The sequence below is a fragment of the Tenrec ecaudatus genome, chromosome 4 (genome assembly GCF_050624435.1).
Source record: "Tenrec ecaudatus isolate mTenEca1 chromosome 4, mTenEca1.hap1, whole genome shotgun sequence".
Classification (NCBI taxonomy): Eukaryota; Metazoa; Chordata; class Mammalia; order Afrosoricida; family Tenrecidae; genus Tenrec; species Tenrec ecaudatus.
In genome coordinates this window covers 87991936-88012737 of record NC_134533.1, presented here as the reverse complement: position 1 = coordinate 88012737, position 20802 = coordinate 87991936, and positions in this window count along the sequence as shown.

Below are 20802 nucleotides of genomic sequence, written 5' to 3'. Positions count from 1 at the left end.
CCAGTAGGTAGGATCCTAGTAAGTGGAGAAATGATTGAAGTTGTCAAGATTTCTACTTGTTTGGATCCAGCAATCAAGAGATCAAAAACCACATTGTATTGGGTAAATCTGCTGTACAAAAACTCTTTAAAGTGTTGGAAAGTAAGGACAGATTGACTTGACACAAATCGTGGTTTACCTTATGTGCATGTTAAAGTTGGGCATTGAATAAAGAAGACCAAAAAAGAATCACTTTATTTGAATGATGGTACTGGAGAAGAACATTGAAAATTCCATGGACTATCAAAAGAACAAACACCGTCTCAGAAAGAATACAACCATAATGCTACTTATAGGAAAGGATGGCAATGATTTGGGGCATATCGTTGAAAGAGATTGGTCACTGGAGAAGGACATAATACTTGGTAAAGTAGTAAGGCAGCCAAAGAGAAGACCTTTGACAAAATAAATTCAGGATGGCACAGGTCAAGGCGGTGTTTTGTTCTGTTGTACGTAGTGTTGCTAGCAGAGAGACTAAACTCGATAGCAAACAGCAAAGACAAGAAGTGGCCTTGGGAAACGTTATCAGGAGGGACCAGATCCTGGAGAATGCCATAATTCTTGATAAAGCAGAGGACCAACAAAGAAAGTGGAAGGCTCATGGGATAGATTGACACACTGGATACGAGGATGATGCACAACTGGACAAGGCTTAGCTCTGTTGTACATAGTGTTTCTGTGAGTCGCACTCAACTGTCCAGAACCTAATAGGGGCTGAAAGAATAATCCTGGAGGATAGAAATTTAGTACTTGGCTGCTGATCTATACTTCAAATCCACTATTGCTCTGTAGAAGGAAGATATGTAAATCTGCTTTCATAAATATTACAGTCTTAGAAAAACTATGGGGCAGTTGTACTACATGCTATTAAGTTATACGAAAGGGAATCACCTTTACAGAATTGAGGGTTTTTTTATGGAAGGCATAGAAAGCAATTTTGTGTTGCTTTAAGCCACTGAATGTGTGATAATTTGTTACAGAAGCAATAGCAGACACACACCACCCTGCAAATGATTACACACTAGATGATGCAAATGATTAGAAACCTTGCAATTCTGCCTTCTTTACCACCCTATGAAACCTTGCACAAAATTTAAATTTCAAACTTTAATATCTAAGTGTAAGACAATTTTTTTAGCTTGCATGACGCGGTGATGTGATGAAATTAGAGGATCCTGCAATTCCCTATGGGGACTTTTTTACTTGGGTTGGTATTCCAGAAACAGACATATTGTCACGTTCGTTATTCTTTTTTCAATTGTTGTCAGAGGCCTTACTGCAGCTGTAAAGCAGGAACATGAACTTCTTAAACTTATGAAAACCACAAGGGATTTATACAAGGAGATAAACAATCTTGAGTAATAGTATTGTGATTATTCTAATTTTTCCAGGATGGTGACTCCTTAGAGACTCACTAATATCTAGGATAATACTCTCAAGAAGGCAGATATCAACATTTCTGGACACCTTTGGGGAGCACTAGATAATGATTAGTCAGATGTGGAACTGTGTACAAAGTATAGAGGCAGCTGTCCATCAGAAATGTATGAAGTTGATTAATTTTCTCTCCAGGATCCCTGTTGCAAATGTTTAAGGGTTTGTCTTGCCTGCTCTATACTAACTGTATTTAGGGATCCCTGATTAACTCACTGCCATCTAGTTGATTATGACTCATAATTACTTTACAGGACAAAGTAGAAATGGCCCTGTGGGTTTCTGAGGCTGTGAATCTCTACAGGAATACAAACCATTATCTTTGTTCTGAGGAGTGGCGGGTGGGTTTGAACTGCCAATCTTGTGGTTGGAAATCACTTTGTAATCCCAGGATAAGGCCATTAATATCAATACCTCTGAAAAGATCTATACTTTCATAACTGCCTTGTTATTGTTCACCGTACCATCTATGACAAGGCTCACAGTAAAGAGACCACCAGGGAGCTCTCGGAGTATGTGTTAAGTTCAGCGGACTTGTTCTTGATTCGTTATTTTAAACTATTGTTTGTGTGACCATTTCCAAGTCTATTTAACTTCTGTGAATCTCAGACTTCTCTCTTTAAAATTTTCTAATAATCATGACTTTCACCCTAAATTACTAAGTTAACACTTTTCTCAAGTAATATTTTCTCTTTGCTGACTCTCCTGGGTCTTTTATTTTTTTCGTTTCATTTTATAATTGTCATCCTACTAGCTGTGACAATTATGTTTCATTGTCACTTGGACTCATATTTTCTCTTTAAAAAAATCATTTCATTGGGCTCACACAACTCATCACAATGCATACACCCATCCATTGTGTCAAGCACATTTGTTGCCATCATCATTCTCAAAACATTTTCTTTCTAATTGAGCCTTTGGTATCAGCTCCTCATTTTCCCCTCTACCTCCCCCACCCTTCCTCCCTCCTGGATCCCTTGATAATTTTTAAATTGTTATTATTTTTTCATGTCTTATACTGATTGATGTCTCCCTTCACCCACTTTACTGTTGCCTGTCTCCCAGAGAGGGGGTTATATGTAGATCAATGTGATCTGTTCCCCCTTTCTCCCCCCACCTTTCCCTAACCTCTTGTTATAACTACTCTCCCTATTGGTCCTGAAGGGTTTATCTGTCCTGGATGCTCTGTGTTTCGAGCTCTTATCTGTATCTGTATATGCTCACATCTAGCCTGATTTGTAAGGTAGAACTGGGATCATGATAGTGGTGGTAGTGGGGCTGGAGGAAGCATTAAAGAACTAGAGGGAAGTTATATGTTTTTTGGCGCAATTCTGAACCCTGACTGGCTTGTCTCCTCCCCGTGACCCTTCTGTAAGTGGATGTCCAGTTGCCTACAGGTGGGCTTTGGGCCTCTATTCTTTGATGCCTGATACCTGGTCCTATCAATACGTCATGATCACAAAGGCTGGTGTGCTTCTTCCATGTGGGCTTTGTTGCTTCTCAACTATATGGCCACTTGTTTATCTTTAAGCCTTTAAGACCCCAGATGCTATATCCTTTGACAGCCGGACACCATCAGCTTTCTTCACCACATTGACTTGTGCACTTGCTTTGTCTTCAGCATCATGTCAGAAAGGTGAGCATCTTGGAATGCCAGTTTAATGGAACAAAGTGTTCTTGCATTGAGGGAGTTCCTGAATAGAGGCCCAGTGTCCATCTGCTACCTTACTACTAACCTATAATTATATGCACATAGATCTATTTCACTATCATCATATATAAGTATATTTACATATACACATTCCTGTTTTTAGACCTCTATAAATGCCTCTTGCCTCTTAGTTCTTTCCTATAATTCCTTTTGCTTTCCTTTTGTCCCACTGTCATGTTTAGCCTTTATTTGGGTTTCTGTAATTCATTTTGCTTACATTACCCTTGATCAGGCCCTTTTGATCTGGATTTAATGAACAGAGCTTTAAGTAGAGGGCATAGAAATTTATTCACAACTTCCTCTCAATAGTGATTATTTCTTTAATATGGGAAATATTGGTGTGTTGAGAAGGAACACTGATAGGTCAGTGATGCAGCATTCAGCTACTAACTGTAAAGTTGGGAGTTTAATTTTACCCAGGTATTCTGAAGGGAAACATTATCTGGAGAGCTGCTGCTATAAAGATGACAACTTAAGACTCCCCATAAGGCCAATTCTACTTTGTCTCAGGGGCCACGAAAGATTGAAATCGATTCCATAGCACCCAACGTCAAAGATGTGCTGGAGGGGTGGGTATAATCATCAGCCTCTGAATCTTATAGTGCATGCAAGACATAGTTCTTTCGGAAAGACCTAGCACTGGAGAAACGAGTTCAGTTTTGTTAAGATATAATCTAGATTTGTAGCACTCTATATTTTGAAATACAAATGAAGAGTGTTTTTAAATTATGAAAACCCCCAATTGTACTGTATTACCATGTATATGAATGAATTAATGAAAAACAATATGAAATCCAGCAATTAACATAGGACTTCCACCTATATAGAAGTGCAAGAACAGAACAAGGGACGATGTTAGAGCTGCCATACCATAGTACTCACTGCCATCGAGTCACTACTGACTGATAGTGACCACTGGGGGTTTCTGAGACTGTAATTCTGAGCGTCAAAATCCCAGTCTTTCTCCCATGGAGCTACTGGTGGATTTTAACGGATGATAATGCAGATTGCAGCCCAACTCATAACCACGACACCATCAGGGCTCCCCACTATCTGCCATTGGGAGGGGGGTCTGATAGCAAGATAACAGAGGTCTGTCATGTATACCCCATTTTCATGTAGTTAAGATATTATCATTTTTGTTTCAGGTAACAGAACCTGAGTCTAAACATTAGCACATAATAGCTAAACAATCTTGAGTTTTTAAATAGATCTCTCTGAAGCTTAGTCTCCTTTTGAGTCCAAAGAAATGATTACTTGTCATTCACCATGTCTTCTGGCAACGTTCAAGGACCAGGATAAGGTTTGGTTCAGAGAGAAAGTATAGTGACCAAACCTAAACAACTAAAGCACAAGTAGGCTTAAAGTGCTCACTGAAGTTATTGCAGTGGATCAGGAAAAAGAATACATCATTTTGAGAGGAAGATGATGAAAATTTTGAGATTATTCTTTTAAATTTGAAAATACTTTGGAATAAAGTATTTATGTTCCTTAAACATTTGAAAATTAATAGATCATCATTCCAGAAGTAATAATGTCTATATTTTAGTCACTATTGATTGTGATTACTTCATCTAAACCAGATTTTCCTATAATAAGTCATTGGCATCATCATTACTAGCCTCATTTTGAAGATGCGAAAATTAAAAGTTTAACATGTGAACAATGAATTTAAGATTAAGAAGCAATCAAACCAGAATCAAATTGAGATACGTTTGATTACATAGTTCCTAACCCAAATTATCATAATTTACAGAAAATAGACAAATATAAATAAATATTAATAAAATCACCTGTCAAGAAAATACCAATGGTAAATGTTGATTAGGTTGTGTACACACATCAATTCCCTGGGTAATGAAAATCACTAAAGAACTCAAAAGGTTGAGTAAAACCTTTTGAAAATGACCAATTTCAGCAAAAGAAATACCATATCAAGATATGGGGAAGAAATTTTTTTAAAAAGATATGAGGTGAGAGCCTCTCCCCACTCAGGATCCCCCAGAACCGCAATTCAGCCAAAGGTCTGGCATTCAACCCCATAGCACTCACTCCTGGAGGTCCTGGGACACTCTGGTCAATTTCCCAGAGAGGGCTCACCTTTCCACTGAAAGGTGCATTAGACAAAAATGTCTAGTGGCCAACTTCTGAAAAACCAGCCACAAAAAAGCCTACAGATCCCTCTGATACAATGAGGCTGCCCATGATCAAATATATTTTGTTTGTTTTGTATTTTAATACATTTAAAAGTTCAATTTGCTCCAAATACAATTTTTCCACAAGTCACTCACACACACACACACACGCACACACACATGTGCATTATAAGGGAAAAATAAAATTTTCATAACACTGAAACTATAAGTTAAAAAATAGACACTTCCAAATTTACTCTTAATTTTCTCTTGAAGATTAAACACAATGAACCAATTCTATATAGAATTTCATACATTACAAAAATATATACATGTAATAGATATTTTATTGATTCTGCATAATTTAGTTAAAATATTTCTCATTATTGTAAACAGATTTTAATTTTATAAAATAAAAAAATTCAAAATGGTATAAATATAAAACTATACCTTTACATCATTTTCAATTCAGTTGTTAGGGAATTAATTGACACAATATATGAATGCCTTATAATAATCTTGAAACTGGCTACTATTTATTGAATAAAGACTATTTAAGGTGTGTAAATGCCTTTTATTTGCCATGCTACTTAATCATTTACGTTGTGTTATTTTCATGGCACTTATGAAAAGGCTTCAATACAAAAGGCCATGCAGATCACCGAGTAAAAAGAGATTAGTCATAGTTTTCATCTGGTCAGCATCAACTTGATGGCAGTGAAGGTCTGGGTTTTATTGGGATTTCAGACTTAACTTTCTGAGCTTCACTTTTTGTAAACATGCCCGTGTTGGTCAAGCGAGCTAGACAATCATCAATCTTTTCTTCAGTGTGTGCAACATGATTGTAAGCAGTTGGTTTCTCAACCGGGTGCCAAAATGTCAGCAATGGAATGGACTGATAAGAACCGTACAGATTTTCTGTTATAGATAAATGCAACAGGACTAAATTATCTACCTTGAAAGGAACTTGCAAGTTTTACTTCTGCAATTTTGTTTCTGTATCTTTCCAGTTCATTGATTAAGGTATTAGTCTCAGTTCAATATATCTTTGTAGACTTCCTGTCATTTCAATTATATCCTTGAACTGGAACATTTGTTTAAAAGCTTTCTTTAGAAGCTTAGTCAAGTGAGGCAAAGAAGAGAAATAAATACATGTATTTGCTTCTTATTAGAAAATAGGAGGGGGCTAGTTTGGATGATATACATAATTATGCTGTTTTTTTCAATTAAATCTAAAAGTAAAGAGTAACTTATAAATGCATAGTAAGTACTAATGTATTGTGTCAATGCCATGGATACATGCGCTGATGTGAGTTGGTTTACAATATACCTTGTTCTTCCTTCTTCTCTCTTCTTTTTCTCCTCTCCTCCCACTCCCTTCTTTTCCTCCTTCTCTTTTCATAGCAAAATGTCTCTAGAATGCAGCACACACTCAGGAAAGAGATAAGGAAAACAGAAAGAAAAACAAAAAAACAGAAAACAATGGTCTGAAGATAACCAACCTTTCCTTAAATGTGGTGAGTCAGACTAGTATCATTAGGTATAAGACCAACGGAATGAAGCAAGGCACAAACCCTCACAATCAATTAAAATGACTTCCAAAGAAAAATGCAGAAGAGAGGATAAAAAAATGATAGCTGAAGAAAAGAGTCAAAAATCAGGGTTGATTCATATATGTTAAGAAAACAATTGAGACTGATAATCAGAGGCAGTGGGGAGGGAAGTCTGCTTTTAGGAAAACAGTGACTCCAGCGAGTCCGACAGACAGAGATTTCAGGAGCTGAGCCCTCAGTAGGATGGGCACTTACAGCTATTATTTCTTGGATGTGCTAGAAGGATGATGCCTTGATTTTGACTGGTATCTATAAAATTCGGAAGACAAGAGAGTTTTGAAGACAAACAGCCTGATGCTCTTAACATTTCATGGTCCTGAAGGTCCTTTATTTTTTATGTTGTATAAACATTAATTGCATTTTTATGGAACAGCATTTTTTTTTAAAAACGTACCACTTAAAATTACAAATCATAAGATGTCTGGGGATGAATATAACAAAAGACTTAGCTTTTCTTTTTTTGGAATTATTAAAAGCTATGCATTTAATTTTTTAAATGAAACAAACTTATCACCTTCAAAGTACTCTCCATTACATTTAATACATTTGTCATATTTGTGGAAATTCTTGTAATCATTTTTCAAACTCATCTACACTTGATGATTTATAAATTATTATTTTGTCATATCTTGACCTGTCTGATGTCTCCCTTCACCCATTTTTCTGTTGTCTGTCCCCTACGGAGGAGGTCACATGTAGATCCTTGTAATCGGTTCCCCCTTTGCAACCCACCCTCCCTTTACCCTCCCAGTATCACCACTCACACCCCTGGTCCTGAAGGGGTCATCTGCCCTGAATTCCCTGTGTTTCCAGTTCCTATCTGTACCAGTGTACATACTGTGGTCTACCCAGACTTGCAAGGTAGAATTGGGATCATGGTAGTGGGTGGGGTGGCAGGAAGCATTTAGGAACTAGAGGAAAGTTGTATTTTTAATCATTGCTACATTGCATCCTGGCTGGCTGGTCTCCTCCCCGAGACCCTTCTGTAAGGGGATATCCAGTTTCCTACAAATGGGCTTTGGGTCTCCACTCAGCACTCCCCAACCCCTCATTCACTATGGTAAGATGTTTTGTTCTGATGACGCCTGATACCTGATCCTTTTGACACCTTGTGATCACACAGGCTGGTGTGCTTCTTCCATGTGGGCTTTGTTGCTTTTCTGAGCTCGATGGCCACTTGTTTACTTTCAAGCCATCAAAGACCCCAGACGCTATATCTTTTGATAGCTGTGCACCATCAGCTTTCTTCACCACATTTGGTTATGTACCCATTTGACTTCAGCAATATTATCATGGAGGTGTGCAGCCAATGATATGATTTTTTGTTCTTTGATGCCTGATAACTGATCCCTTCAGCACCTCGTGATCACACAGGCCGGTGTGCTTCTTCCATGTAGCCTTTGTTGCTTCTGAGCTAGATGGCCACTTATTTGCTTTTATGCCTTTAAGACCTCAGACGCTATATCTTTTGATGGCTGGGCACCATCAGCTTTCTTCACCACATTTGCTTATTCACCCACTTTGTTGTCAGTGGTTGTGTTGAGAAGGTAAGCATCAAAAAATGTCAATTTAATTGAAGAAAGAATTGCTGAAACTCTGGTGGGGCCTGAACATGATAGTGGGACAGGAGGAAAGCCAAGGGAAGTAGAGGAAAGAGCTGGGAGGCAAAGGGCATTTGTAGAGATCTAGATAAAGACTTGTACATATGCAAATATACTTATATATGAGGATAGGGAAATCGATCTATGTGCATATATTTATAGGTTTAGTATTAAGGTAACAGAAGGATTTTGGGCCTCCACTCAAGCACTCCCTCAATGCAAGAACACCTGAAGGTCCTTTAAATCCCCAGTAAAAAATCATTCTTATGGGTCTTTTATTACTTGTCAGAGAACAATCTTTGATTCACTGCATCACTATTAGTCACTGCTTAGAAGACTATTTGGTTCTGAAATATGCTCCTGCCTGGTTTGTCTTTTTAATAACCAAGTCATTCACAACCCTCAATTAAGGTGAGAAGGAAATCAGGAGGTTAATTCTTCTTGCAGATCCTGCAAATTTATGAGGACCTCCACTGTGATCCCTAGCTTCTGCAAAGCCAAATTTCATAATTTAAGCTCTGATACCATTCCCTCCTTTGTATTTGAATTACATTATTTACCGTCCTCAGATAATGTGTGTGGATGTGCTTCTTCCATGTGACCTCAGGTGACATCACACTTAGATGACTGTTTATGTGAAAACAAGCCTTTCAGACCCCAGACACTGTGGGGTTTTTTTTTTGTTTGTTTTTATGTTTGTTTGTTTTTCTGATAGAGCCAGATTCCATCTAGTCTCTTCACTTCACTTTTCTGTGGCCCCATGCCTTTCAGATTTCCTTCATGAGACCATATATTGAGCAGGGTAATGTCATAGGAACTATGGTTCTTACTGTGGGGCTAGGTTTGAGAGCCCAAAATTTATTTCTATTGCTATGTTTTATATGCCTCGGGTTCACGCTAGAGATCTTTATTATTTCATGATATTTTATTGGTATTTTATTTTATGCTCCCTGGAGTACAAGTGCAGGCTAACACAAATTGCAGTACTTGGGTATTGACTTTACACAAAGTGAGTAACAGAAATTATAGATCTGTGCAAAAGTGTTTCGCTCTTACCTATTTAGAATGTGTGTATGAAATGTGTGAATTATTCTAGGGCATGTGTCTTTTTGTTTGTTTTCTGGGTGGGTTTCCATTTCTTTATAAAAGTTGAATGAGTTTCTAAATTGCTCTGAGGAGGTGTTGTTGTGAGGTGCCACCCAGTCGGCTCTGACTCATGACAACCCCACTGAGAGAGAAGGCTGTAGCATATTCTCACAACTGTCGGTATGGCAGAGCCCATTGTTGCAACACTGTGTCTGAAATTTCATCTCACTGCCTGTATTCCTCTCTATTCCTGACCTTTTACTGTGCCATGCATGGTGTTCTTTTCTAGGGACTGGTCTCCTCTCATAGCAAGTTCAAAGTATGTTTTGGAAAGTCTTGCCATTCTTGCTTCTAAGGAGCATCTTGACTGTATTTCTTCCAAGACAGCATTGTTTATTCTTCTAGCAGTTCATGACACTTCCAATATACTTTTCTAACCTCATAATTAAAATGTATCAGTTTTTCTATATTCTTCCTTATTCATTGTCCATCTTTCACATATATATGAAGAGGGTGAAAATGTCATGATTTAGGTCTTGCACACCTAACTCCTCAAATTGACATCTATTGTATTCAACACTTTATGAGATGTATGGAGACAGTGGCTGCAACAATGGTCTCAAACATAAGAACAACTGTGAGGATGGTGCAGGAACAGGAGGTGTTTTGTAAACAGAATCCATATCTATCTATCTATCTATCTATCTATCTATCTGTCTATCTAGATATCTATCTATCTACCTTTGACAAGATAGCAACATTATAGATAAAATGGAGGCAAATCTTTTGCCACCATCAAAAATAAAAGGGTTACTTTGTTTAACTTCTCAAAGTTGTGTTACAGAATTCTTATTATGACCCAACCATTTTGGAATGTCAGGAGAACTTTAGAAAATGCAATTAAAGGACAATATTTTAGATAGCCACAAGATCACTGTGAGTCAGAAACAACTAGAGAACAGTGCATTTGTTTCTTGTTTTCTCTCCTTTGAATCCCATAACTACACTCACATTCTATTCTTTCAGAGGTATGTTCATTGAAAATGGGAATCTGAGTTCACATAATGAACGACAGAGTGGAGTGGATTTCGTGTGTAAAGGAGGACAATAAAGCCATCCATTTGTGGCACTGAGTGATTTGCAACAGTCCCTTCCCCCACCCACAGTGTTTATGAAGAACACCATGCCATAAATCATATGTATTTTCTATACTGTGAAATACCTGTAAAGCCTAAGATAGTATTATAATTTTGGCATGCAAAATACTAAAACTTCCAAACTTTTAAAACTGAAAAATGCAATGGATACATTGATGTTATTTACCTAGCTTTAGGATGCTGAAAAATAACATAAATTATTATTTGCAATCTCTACGTTTTAAATAAAAGTTGCTCTGGGATTATTTGCTCCTGGTGGGAATTTCTTCTAATAACTTGTAACTATCAGATTTTGAAAAGTTACATTTGGATAGCAAATTAAATATTGGACCATAATTAGATTACTGGAAGCATGGTGGTCTGGGAAAATTAAAGGCTGAGAAAATGCAGTAATTTAGAACTGTAAATAGGGAGTCTTTTCCAAATTTAAGAAATATTCCTGGTTCTACAATTAGTCAACCTTGTAAATTATAGAGAAATTTATATACCTCGATAAATTTTATGCATTTAACACAAGAGATGAGTGAAATTATTTTATGTAGTTCAACTAATTTGAATTTGAGTCCTAATTCCACTACATTTTATTTGGACAATCGACTTAGGCAGATTGTTTTAGGCCTACAGTTTCAACTGCCCCAACAATTGGGTTGTTTTATGCGAACAATTGAAATAAAATGCATTTGTGGAATCTATATATGTATGTATGTGTGTATGCATACATATAAGTATCAATATGAAAGCACTTCAAAAATTTGTGGGTAAATTCCATCTCTCTTAATACCATTTTCCTATACGTTAGAAAAGATGAGTAAGATATTGTTTCTGTCTACAGGGAAATCAATTACTAATGGAGAAGTAAAAATACCAATAAGAATAATGCATTAAAAATTGCAGTTAAAAATGCTCCACAAGCAAACAAAATTCATAATGATATATGTGATTAGGAACAATGAAACTTTATAGTGAGACATGGTGGGAGCTCATTTAGCTTGCAAGGGTTATAAATACAAAACAAAATATAACAAGTTGCCATAAGGTTCTTTATGACTCATGGTTAATCAATGTGTACAGAGCCAAATTGTTTCAGAACATTTGCATGGCTGTGACTTTTTACAAGCAGGTTGCCAGATCTTTATTCTGAAACAGCCTGGTGGGGTAGATCAAGTTCAATGTTACCGAAAGGAATTACTAAAAGTTGAATGAAGGTTGAATATGATAGTAGGACAAAAGGAAATAAAAGAAAATAGAGGAGAGAACTAATAGGCACAGCACATTTATATATATATATATATATATATATATATATATATATATATATATATATATATATATATCTAAACAAGCCATGTAAATATGTATATATATATTTATATATAATGATACGGAAATAGATCTAGGTACATATATTTATATGTTAAATATTGAGGCAGTAGATGGACATTGGGTTTCTACTCAAGTTCTCAATCAACACAAAAACACTTCATTCTAATAACCTGGCATTCTGTGATTCTCACCTTTGGCAGGACAGCTGAAGACAAAGTGGATGCTGAAGCAATTGTGGTGAAGAAAACTGATGGTGCCTGGCAATCAAAAGCCATAGCATCTGGGGTCTTAAAGGTTTGAAGATAAACAAGTGGCTACATAGTTGAGAAGCAACCAAGCCCACATGGATGAAGCATGCCAGCCTAAGTGATCATGAGGTGGTGATGGGATTAGGTATTGGGCATCAAAAACCGAGGAAAAAAAAATCATATCAATGCGAATGAGGGGGAGGGCAGAGTGGAGGTCCAAAGTCCATCTGTAGACAATTGGACATCTCTCACAGAAAGGTCACAAGGAAGAGATGAGCCAGTCAGGGTGCCATATAGCACTGGGGAAACACACAACTTTCCTCTAGCTCTTTAATGCTTCAGACCCCCACTATCATGACCCCAATTCTACCTTTCAAATCTGACTAGACCAGAGCATGTACACTGATAGAGATAAGAGCTTGCAACACAGGGAATCCAGGACAGATAAAACCCTCAGGATCAATAATGAAAATAGCGATACCATGAGGGGAAGGCGAAGATGGAGAGAGAAAGGGGGAACTGATCACAAGGATCGACGTAAAACCCCTTCCAGGGAGACAAACAACAGAAAAGTGGATGAAAGGAAACAGCAGTCAGTGTAAGGCATGAAAAAAATAATTTTTAAATTATCAAGGTTTCGTGAGAGAAGGAGGGTGGCGAAAGAGGGAGGATATGCTGACACCAAAGGCTCAAGTAGAAAAAATGTTTTGAAAATAATGATGGCAATATATGTACGAATGTGCTTGACACAATGGATATATGGTATGGATTGTGGTGAGAACTGTAAGAGGTCCCAGTAAAAAATGACTAAAGAAGAAGAAAAATAAGAAGAAGCTCATGTGGGTATAGATGTGGAAAAAGCACTTCAACAGTGAGAAAGGCAATGCATGTATCCTCACGAAAGGTCAGCTTGGTCTAGTCAAACAAGAAGGTCGATGCTCCAGTCCAATGTGTACAAGAAAGAGGATGATATGATATGATGTCAGACAGATCGTTAGAGTCTAGCATATTCAGCTGTATATCTTTGACATTATCGAGATATGAAATGGGTTCTCTAAATTTAAAGAATCCAGTCTTTCCTGTTTGAAATAAATAAATAAATTAGAAAAATAAATGTGAAAACAAAAGGAGACAACGTCATTTGTCTCCCATGAAGTAGCCGATGAGTTTGCAGAATAATAACCAGAATCTTTTCAGTTAGATTGGCAACTTATGGGTTCCTGTCTGAAGGGAACTTTTGAAGATGTCACAGAGAAGTTGTGGCAATATATACTGGAAGCATGTTTTATACAAAAAAAGTACATGCAGATCCACATTTGGGAAAACATAAAGACAATAAAGGGAATGGTTGGAGAAGAAGCAGCATACAAAGACAGAAGCTTGATTGCAGAAGGTTTTAAACATTATGAAGTTCAACTTTCTTATTTTTGTGATAGGACACTTTGAAAGGTTTAATAACCAAGGCAAAAGAGGAATGTTTGTGATTTAGATAGAGCTAATATGAATCATGATGATTTTTGTAAGAGTAAATTATACCTGTCCCTCCTTTTCTTTAAAACATACAACATCATTTCAACTTCAAATAAAACTGTTTCATCATCCTATGCTCTAAAGGAGATCATGATGGCTTGGTCTCTGCCTATCATTCCCATCGAAGTGCGCCCACATATCTTGCTAAATATGGACATTTTCATGATCTCTGAACATGCCATCACTTTCCCTAATGCTGGCACACCAAGGCTCTTCCCTCTGCCAAGGATTCTCTTTGCCAGCTCATAAGGCTGAGCTCAGCAAAACAATGTCAGTTGCTTACTGTCTCTTTCCCTGACACTTTTTCCTAAAAGGTTTTTTTTTCATAGTACACAACTCCATTAAAGACAGATTTATGGAGGGACTAGATGACAGATAGTGACAAAGTTTAGGAAGATGACTTGCAGTCTATGAGAGAAATAATAAGCTTTTAAGAAAGTAATAAGCTTTATACTGCAATACAATTCTCATTAGCCTCTTACTTAGTCAAGTTCTCTAACATCTTAGTGATTTTTCTACCAATATACCACAGGAACTCTGGTGGTGCAGCTGCTCTGCTGGAGAAAGGTCGTTTCTCCTACTCCTATATAGAGTTACAGTCTCAGGCACTCACAGGGCAGTTCGACTCTGTCCTACAGGGACGCTGTGAATTGGCATCGACTGGAGGGCAGTGGGATATTGTTTTGTACCACCTGAGAAAGCAAGACAACTCAATCCAATCAGTATTTATTGAGTGCACACTATATTTAGGACACACTATATTTAGGACACAATCAGTATTTATTGAGTGCACACTATATTTAGGACACTATATTAGGACGCTGGCCTATTTGGAATACAGTCGTTGGCAGGCAGACCCTGCACTGGCAGCAGTAGTCGGGCTGCCATTGCTACCTTGTGGCTGTCAAAGCCTCGGAAGAATGATTGGCATTAATTGGACTTGATGGAAGACAATAGAAAGTAGACATTGTACTAGGTGCGCATCCTAAATGATAATGCCGAAGCCCATAATGAACTATATTATGTAGTGTCGTATTGCATCTGCTGGTAGCCCATTGAACTGGCTGGGACTTGTGGTGGCCCTGTGTAGATTGCAGGACTGCTGCACAGGCGGTTCAATAATGTGTTACCTGTATTAAATTATTACAGGGCCTGGTGCTACAATATCAATGGAGTAAACGCAATGTGTGCCTAAATATCTAGAAATCATTAATCAAGTTAACAACTCATTAAATAAAGGATGTTGTATCCTCTACCTAGAGCAATATATCTTGATAATGACATAAAAATGTATTGCTATGATTATAGATGGCATCTGAGTTAAATAATAAACATGATTGAAGTTAATGGTTTAATATGCTTTTTTTGCTTGATGGACAATAATTATTAGATTAATGATAAAATAAGGATATGTAAATCATAAGCACTATATATGAAAATTATTTACTTGCATTCAATTCAGTTTCACACAAACAGTATCTAAATTATGAAAAGAAATAATTGTATTAAATTTGTATGAAATAGATTAGATTTTTTTCAAAATATAAATTAAATGTTCTATATGTTTTCAAACAGTTCACTGGATGGTCAATATATTTATTAAAATAAAAAGGCAAATACAAACTTGTATTAATTAATGTAACAATATCAAACTAATTTTCTGTGAATGAAGTTGATTTTTAAAATTACATTTTAAAGATTTATAGAATATTTTTTAATATAAAATAATTTTCAAAGTATCATTGAAGATCATGCTTGTTGCCAATGCAGAGAATCAATATCACACTTCCTTAATTTTATTAAAAAAGAGTACTGATGGTATGCTGGGTTAAATGTTTGTCTGCTAAGTAGTTTCAAGGTTGTTGCTTAAACTCCTTCAGCCACCCTGAGCAAAAAAGTTAAGAATGTCTTCTCTCAGAAAAAATTATATTTTCAGAAACCATAGTTGGTTGTTCTGTGTTGGAATTTGCCCACCGGCAATGGGTTTGGTTTTGGGGAATACTTATAAATGTAAGCACAAGGTGAATTTAACATTACAAGAATTCTTTGGGTTAGTATTGCCATCATATGTAATTCTTTCAAACATTCTGCCATTCAGTCTGCAATCAGGGGAAAAAATGAAATGCAATTGGTAGTAAGAAGATATGACACTTTAATGTGCAGGCAACTATGAAGGGATGTCTAAAATTTACAGAAAAAGTCATTCTCTTTTAATTTCATTTTTATGCATTTTTGCATTGTAGCTCTCTAACAAGATTTGGAAAATTACTTAATTTTTCTATCCTTTTTCTAAGGGCTTTCCCTGAACACATCCTCGGTGCACTCAGAAACTCCTTGACATTAACAGCAGCGTTATGCAAACATCTTCAAACCATTTGTACAGCTGCTTTTTATTTCTAGGATATATTGTGAGGGTGGGGAGAAATATTTCTTGGAGATCTGGATAGTGTTAAATATGATAACCAATGCTTGAGACCCATGAGTTGAATTATCATGTGATATTTGTGTATGCAGTGGAGAGTTAGCCAAAGCATGACATTCTCTTACCTTGGTCTAAAGGCATACTGTCCTGAGGAGCTATCTAGTGCTTTTGTACAAGAAATCGGATACTGGAAGTTACCATAAGACGATAGCATTAGAAGCTGGGTGTTCATTGAGGAAGCGATTCTTTCCAAAGGGGTGTGTGGTGAGGGAAAGCTTTGTATCATCATTGTGCAAATAAAATAGTTTCTGAGCAATATCTTAGATGAAGAAGAGGTTATAAAGTTATTTATGTATCTTAGTCATACATAGATATGTTCAAAAATATGTTAAGAAATATTAAGGTAGCATTTCTGAAAATTATGTTTTTGGAAATATAGTTTACGACATAGGAGTGTAAAATCTTGATGAAACATTTTTGGGATTCACACACTAATTAGAAAATAAACTGAAGAGTTTAACAAAAGTGTAAAACCCAAACTAGGGTATTAATTGATAAAACATAGTAAAAGAGTATTATAGAATATAACTTAAAAATTAGAATGGAAAAATCCACATTTCCTTTTATAAAAAATAATAATAAGGTTCAGTCAAACTAAAAGAACAACACCACCAACTAACTAAATATATAAAAGGAGGTGATCACTGAGGGCAGAGACAAAATAATTCAGAAAGTGATGAGTCTCAGGAAAATCTCTAGGAAGCATAATGTAGGTCAGCAAGAAGATCAGAGAAGAAGGGGCAAAGAAGAAGAACTTTCAATTAAATTAGTTTAAAATTTAGGCGGGCGAGTCAAAGAGAATTTCACAGAGGAAGTAACATTTGAGCTGGGCTTTGAAGAAAACACAGTTAACTGGCAAGAAAAAAATGCCTCTGTCTCCCCTATTAAAATAAATCCTTATTTTTATCAATGAGAAGAATAACACTAAGGTGTTTAATTAACCCAAAATTTTCTAATAATCAAGACAATAAATGATCAACTGTCTCTGTCAGTACTTTGTATTTGAGTATATATTTCTATGACATCTGTAAAGTTACTGACTTTTTGGTGTTTTTCACTTAAAGAAGCAGTTATAAAGTGTGAAATTAAAGAAGGAAAACAAACCCAACATTGATGAACCTATAGCGACAATAATTAGAAAAGAGGCTCCGGTGGGGGGAGGGGTACAGTGGAAGTGTAAGGAGGGTGGCAGAAGGGAGCTGATACCAAGGAGTTCAAGGAGGAAGCAAAAATTTTAAAAACTGTGGTAGCAATTGCATAATACTGCTTGATGTGATGGAAGTATGAAATGGTATGATGCCTTGATTCGATCCTAGTAAAATGGTTTAAAAGAAAAGCAGGTAACACAGCATCAAAATTTTAAAGAAAGATTTGAAAAAATTCTGATGTTGCTTTGCTCCAAAGAAATTAAAATGAGAACTTGAAATAAGGTCACGAAGAAGAAGGTATGCTGCAACATTTTTTGAAGTCACATTGGTAGTGTGCTGTATGGTTGGCAGAGGGAGTAAACCAATCCCAGGGCAAACAAGCACTCACAGTTCTTGAATCCGTCTTACCAGCCCTGCTTTCCATGATCTCCACGGTCAAAAATGAGAATGAGCTTTGCTACACTAAGAAAGAGTAAAGCCCTCTATGCCTTCAGTGGTGCACTTCAAAAGAAATAAAGTCTTTAAAACCATTAAAAAAGTAGCCATCATTTCCCCATTAGAAGTCATGTCTACATATCAATAAAGTGATTTTCAGTAACTGTATCTGTATAAGTTCCTTTAAACAAGAAATAATTATTAAAAACAAAGCTTGACAGTTTTGGATGTTTTTGTTCCCTATTATTTCAACCAGCTGTTTGGCATGAACCTACATGCAGAGAATTAGATAAAAACTATTCGGCTATTTGCAATAACTCTTCCATTTTACATTATATTCCTGTCCCTTCATAGCTGCTCTTTACACTTATTCAATTCCCCATCATAGATAACTCTCCAAGTGTATTCAATTGACAGGCGCTTGGCTTGCTGCTTATGGTTTTTACTGTTATTTTGTTTGCTTGTTTGTTTTGTACTAAATGTTAAGATCAAGTGTGTTACCGGAGTTTCTTTTCTAAGAGCTATATGGCCATGTTGGCACATCCTTGCCAACATAAATTGCTATCCCATTTTATATTTTTGCCCTTCTGGTGGATATAGTATGCTATTTATACCAGGTTCAAGTATATATTTATCTCAGTATAAATGAGACTTAGTACCTCTTATAAAGTTATTTGCCTTTTAGTATATTTCCTTCTCTGTGTAATTATCTCTATTATTCTTATTTCTATTGAATATAATTTTTCTTATTTCTTTGTATATTCACATGCTAGTGTGTATATTCACATGCTAGTGTGTATATTCACATGCTAGTGAGAGTGTTTAGATTTTATTGTATTTTTAAATTGGGAATTGAGTGGGTGTAAGATTCATAAAGGAAAGAACTAGGAGGCAAAGGACATTTATGGAGGGCAAAATACAGGCATGTACATATGCATATATATTTATTTATAGCAATAGGGAAATAAAAAGATTTACATTTCAGACTAGCAACTCATAGGGCTGAGAGGTGCTGAATTGAATGAAAAGGAGGAAGGAACACCACAAGAGGGACAAAAGAAATCACATCAGGGGAATATATTATACAAAAATAGGTAATCTATATGTTAAGTAATAAGGCAGCAGACAGACATTGTGCCTCTACTCAAGTATTCCCTCAAAGCAAGAACACTTTGTTCTTATAATCTGGCATTCTATGAGGCTCATACTCCTGACACAATCACTTAAGACAAAGCAGGTGCATAAGCACGTGGTGAAGAAAGCTGATGGTGCCCGGAAAGCAAAATATATAGTGTCTGGAGTCTTAAAGTCTTGAAGGTAAACAAACAGCCATCTAGCTGAGAAACAACAAAGCCCACATGGAAGAAGCACACCAGCCTTTGTGATCATGAGATATCGATGGGATCAGGCATCAAAGACCCAGAACAAAAAATCTTATTGATGGGAATAAGGGGGAGGGCAGAGTGGAGACCCAAAACCCATCTGTAGACAGTTGGACATCTCCTCACAGAAGGGTCACAGGGAAGAGATAAGTCACCCAGAGTGTAATATAGCATTGATGAAACATACAACGTTCCTCTAGTTCTTTAATGCTTCCTCCCCCCCCCCCCGACCACTACCTTGACTCCAATTTTACCTAACAAATCTAGCTAGACCAGGGCATGTACAGATACAGATAAGAGCTTGCAACACAGGAAATCAAGGACAGATAAGACCCTCAGGACCAATAATGAGAGTAGTGATACCAGGAGGGTAAGGAGAAGGTGGGGGAGAAAGGGAGAACGGATCACAAGGAGCTACATATAACCCCCTCCCAGGGGGACGGACAACACAAGATTGAATAAAGGGAGAAAGTGTTTGGTGTAAGACATGAAATAATAATAATTTATAAATTATCAAGGGTTCATGAGAGAGGGATAGGTGGAGGGGGAAGAATAAATTTTTTTAAAAGATTTACATTTCAGACTATCAACTCATAGGGCTGATAGGTGCTGAACTGAATGAACAGCAGGGTGGAGCAACACAAGAGGGAGAAGAGAAGTCACAGCACAGGAAGACGGTAGAATATTGTGGGAGGAGTGGGAGGATGGATAAATGTTTAGATTTTGGAATTATTTATAGGCACCTTTGTGTTATCCCTCTTTACGTGACACTCTACATTCCAAAAGGAGGGAAATGGGTTCTCTTTTATTCATGACTATATTTCTAGTACTTATTATAGAACCAGCTATACTAGGGCTCCCTTGAGAAAAAGAGTAAGTGATATGAATTTATGTATATATAATTCTATTTTCCTATACAGGGATCTAGCTATGTACTTAACCTATTTATTGGTAATGATCGAGAGACACACGGAGGAACAGGGACCGAGAGAGATGTACTTTAGAAAATGGCTCACATTAGTTTGAAGGATTGGAAGGTCCAAGATTTAAAAGTCAAGTGACAGCCTACAGACATTTGGGCCCCCAAATCTTCATATTAAAATTATAATATAAGCTATTTCAATATTTTATTTAGAGTCTGGAGTCAGGAAAATTCCTAGGAATTCATCTTCTTAAAACATGGGATACGGCGAGGTGGGGGGTAAGGAAGTGGTGTTAACAAACCCAGGGACAAGGGAACAACAAGGGATCCAAATTGGTGGTGACATGGGTGTGGGAGACCTGGTAGGGAATGATCAAGGGTAAGGCAACGAAGAGGTATAGCTGAAACCCAGGTGAGGACAGAACATGATAGTGGGACAGGAGGAAAGTGAAGGAAAATAGAGGAAAGAGCTAGGAGGGAAAGGGCATTTATAGAGGTCTAGACAAAGACATGTACATATGCAAATATATATATGAGGACGGGGAAATAGATCTAT